This window comes from Triticum urartu, chromosome 6 (genome assembly GCF_003073215.2).
Source record: "Triticum urartu cultivar G1812 chromosome 6, Tu2.1, whole genome shotgun sequence".
In the NCBI taxonomy this organism is placed as follows: domain Eukaryota; kingdom Viridiplantae; phylum Streptophyta; class Magnoliopsida; order Poales; family Poaceae; genus Triticum; species Triticum urartu.
In genome coordinates, this window is record NC_053027.1 from 44,092,925 (window position 1) to 44,097,175 (window position 4,251).

The 4,251-nt window shown below is 45.0% G+C and overlaps 1 pseudogene; it reads left to right on the forward strand.

The window, feature by feature from the left end:
• Positions 1-1,662: 1,662 nt before the first annotated feature.
• LOC125516520 lies at positions 1,663-2,432 on the forward strand (annotated as a pseudogene).
• Positions 2,433-4,251: the final 1,819 nt, after the last annotated feature.

The following is a 4,251-nucleotide window of genomic DNA, read 5'->3' on the forward strand; positions in this document are numbered from 1 at the left end:
GATTTGCCTGAAAAATTTATCTAGATATAAATTGTTTGCTAACATAGAAAAAAGATTGAATACAGAAGATTAATTATGTATATATCTTTAATTCATGTCAAACATCAGCCGGTCGAGTGGTTATCAAGCATTGCTAAACGCAGCAGGTCGACGGTTGAAATCCGAGCTCTAGAGTTTAATTTTATTTGAGGATTTCTAGCATAAATAAATAAAATGCAAGGGTGGTTTCTGAGAAAAAAATAGTTGTGTCTTTAATTTTTTTTAGCATTTTCATTGTAAATAAATAAAATGCAAGGGCGATTTCTAATAAAAAAAATAGTGCTCGTGGATCCCCTTGGCTCTACTATGTGCTGACAGGTGCGTAATTAAATAAAAATCAAAGGCATTTTCTACCAAAAATGTGGATTTTGAGCGTAAATAAATAAAATGCAAGGGTTGTTTCTGAGAAAAAATAGTTGTGTTTTTTATTTTATTTGAGGATTTTCATTGTAAATAAATAAGATGCAAGGGTGGTTTCTAAAAATAATAGTGCTCGTGGATCCCCTTGGCTCTACTATGTGCTGACATGTGCATAATTAAATAAAAATAAAGGCATTTTCTACAAAAAGAATGTGGATTTCCAGTGTAAATAAATAAAATGCAAGGGTGGTTTCTGAGAAAAAATAGTTGTGTTCTTTTATTTTATATGAGGATTTTCATTGTAAATAAATAAAATGCAAGGGTGGTTTCTAAAAAAATAGTGCTCGTGGATGTGTTCTTTTATTTTATATGAGGATTTTCATTGTAAATAAATAAAATGCAAGGGTGGTTTCTAAAAAAATAGTGCTCGTGGATCCCCTTGGCTCTACTATCTACTGACAGGTGCGTAATTAAATAAAAATAAAGGCATTTTCTACAAAAAGAATGTGGATTTCCAGTGTAAATAAATAAAATGCAAGGGTGGTTTCTGAGAAAAAATAGTTATGTTTTTTTATTTTATATGAGGATTTTCATTGTAAATAAATAAAATGCAAGGGTGGTTTCTAAAAAAATAGTGCTCGTGGATCCCCTTGGCTCTACTATCTACTGACAGGTGCGTAATTAAATAAAAATCAAAGGCGTTTTCTAAAAAAAATGTGTGGCTCACCCAACGCCTCACCACTCTAACCGCTGTCATGTGGGCCGCATTCATGCTGACACGCCACGTGAGCGCTAGATACGGCAGATACGGAAGACTAACCATATCTGCACACATAGGCAAATTATATGACTGCAATAACGTATTTTGCATCTTTTAGCACTAAACTAAACATTATATGCAAGTTCTATGACTATCATCGATATTATCTCTACACAGTACAGTAATATGTTAGGAATTACTAACAAACACTGATGTAGAGAAATTAAACTGGTTAGAAGTTCATCAGAAAAAAAACATTTTTTTTGCAATAGGCCAAAACATGATAGCTCACTATCGTGGCTCAAGCCATCTTTTTTCTCGTCATTTTTTTCTTGCTGCTCGTACAAGCATAGGCTAGTGCCCAACTAGGAACAGGTGCATCGCCCCATGAATTTCGATTGGGCAAAGTACTTTCTTTGAAGGTGGGCAAAGTATCTTCAGTAGGACATATAAAATTGGGAGGAAACTGAACCTCTCGTTCATCATGCTTCTAACTGAATCCCTCGCCGCGGGCTGCTCGGCGTCGCTCTCAACAAGCCCTCACGCCGCCTGCCTCGACACCGCTGTCACCAACCTCCGTTCTGCCGCCGTCACCCAGGTCCAAGAGGAATGAAGTTTAGTTGGCCACGCTGCTGCCAGGGAAGCCAAGTGGGGCGCTGCTACAGCTCTGTGCGCCCACGACGATGCTGCTGCTTGTGCCGTCCCCGTCCAGGCCCCCTGGGTTCGAGGCCTCGCCAACGCCGCCACTGCCGTCCAGCAGGCCAGTACGCTGCACCCCTTCGCCTGTGCGGCGCCATAGGGCCGATGCTTCTAGTGCTGTTGGCCTGCAGTGCCTTGCGCCATTGTTTGAAGATCGCAGGAGGCCATCCTGCGCACCCCAGCTCCAACATCGCCTCGGGCTCTTACGGCGCGCCATAAAACAATGGCCGGAGTCTTCATCTCCAGGGTCGGCGGCACCTTCTCGCTGCATAAGACAAAGACGGCAAGCCGCCCCAAGGCCACGCCCGTGACTCGCGCGGCAGAAATCCTGGTATGTCGCTCTCTTGGCATTGTCAAGGATGGAGAGGACGTCACCACCACAGCCTTGGACGCTTTCGCGGACCATTTCAAGGAGCATCTATCGCCGGAGGTGCTCACAGCCATGAGAGGCCTGTTTAAGCTAGACGACGTCAATGTAGATGCTGTGGAGGAAGCTCTCCTGGCGCATGGAGGAGCAGGGCCGGTCCTGAGATTTCAGAGGCCCGGGGCGAGTCTACTACTTTGGGGCCCTTAATACAAACATCATGACAAATCAGTATTGTATACAAGATGTTTCCAATAAATGTTGTTGTCATTAACGAATTAACTATGTTCTTAGGGCCTCTTACATTTTTGTCGTCGATGTTGATGCCAAAATTTTCTTCCGCTTCAATTTAGAAGTTTTCTTAGTTGGCTTCTTTTCCTCCACAACAAGTATCCCCAACTCATCATTTTCTCTTCCTTTTTTTTCAATCTACTCCCTCCGTAAACAAATATAAAATATTCTAACTCTTTTCTTATTAGGAAGTAGCATACATTTTAATGTATTTATTCACTTCGTATTTATTTACGAAGGGAGTACTAGATATCATACATTGTAAACGACAGTAATATATAGCACAAATTGTTAGGAAAAAAATTGCATCGAAGGTTGAACGATGCATGCTATGCATCATGTAAATTACGTAAATTAGCAATATACGTATAGGAAATAGGGATTCATTGTATGGCATACCTTGAATCATACAGATCGGTGTCGCCATGTAGGCGAACGCTTGTCAAGTGCTCGGCGGCTCGGCTCGGCAATGGCACCGTGTTGACTGGAATCTGGCGGGACACTCTATGATGTGCGTGTGTGTTCAAGGCCCAAGGACAGGGTAGCGAAGTTCATCGGTGTATTGCCACAGTCAGGGCCATGGAGTTAGATCGTACAGCGCCTACCTAACGGCAACTCGCGATCGGGGCCCTGAACTACAGATCGTAGGAAAGAGCCAGAGACGCACAATTCAAAGAAAGAAATCGTTGATTAAGGAAAGAAAGAAACCACTGATTGCCTGCGTTGGTTAGCTGCATTTGCCTGGCTGGGGTACATAGGTTTTTAGGCGAGGATGGGCTACCTACGTAGCATACAGAATACCTGGCACGAGGCCCCTGTATTTGGGGGGCCCGGGGCGGCCGCCCCCTCTGCCCCCTCCCCCCCCTCAGGGCCGGCCCTGGGAGGAGGAGGCGCGCTGGACCTAGAGAGGGCCGACGAGGAGGCCGTGCTGCAGTAGGCAGCATCCTGAGCCGCTACTCATAATCTGGGTTGTTAGTTGCTATGTTAGTACAACTATTTGTATGTTGCCGGATGGTTAGGTGCTGGGTCAAGTTTTAGCTTGGTAGCGAAGTGTGTGGGCGTGCTGTATATGCGCCATGTATCAGGTTATCTATGCAACCGTGGGTGTTGGCTGTCGCATATGTATGCACACAAATTGCTGTTCTCGCTGCTAGTTCAGATGCTATCATGTTTCCTCTTGCCTATGTTTAGTGGCTATGCTCTAGGGTCCTTGCTGTTAATTTATGTCAGCACAACCAGTAAACTTTCTGAGCTGGAATGTCCGGGGCCTTAACTGTCCGAATCGGCGGTCGACAATTAATGCTACTATCGCTTCCTCCTCCTGTCATGTAGCGTGCCTCCAGGAAACGAAGCTTGACAGCATCGATCAGTTCACGGCTGCTTTCTTGGGAGGGGGGGCATAGGCTGCGTAGCTTCGCACAACGTCCAGCAAATGGCACCAGGGGTGGTATCCTTCTTCTTTGGGATGACCTTTTGGTGGAGATGTCCAGCATCATCATCACCACCTTCTGCCTCTCGGCCATGGTCCGTGTCAGTGACTCAGGTGTGAGCTTCAAGATAACCACCGTTTATGGCCCCACCGACCACTCGCTCAAAGATGTGTTCTTTGCCGAGCTCATTGGCCAAAAGCCACCCGCTGGTGTGGCTTGGATCGTCTCCGGGGATTTCAACCAGATTTACCGGGCAAGGGATAAAAACAAGAGGAACGTGAACTGCAACCGTATAAATTGGTTCCGTG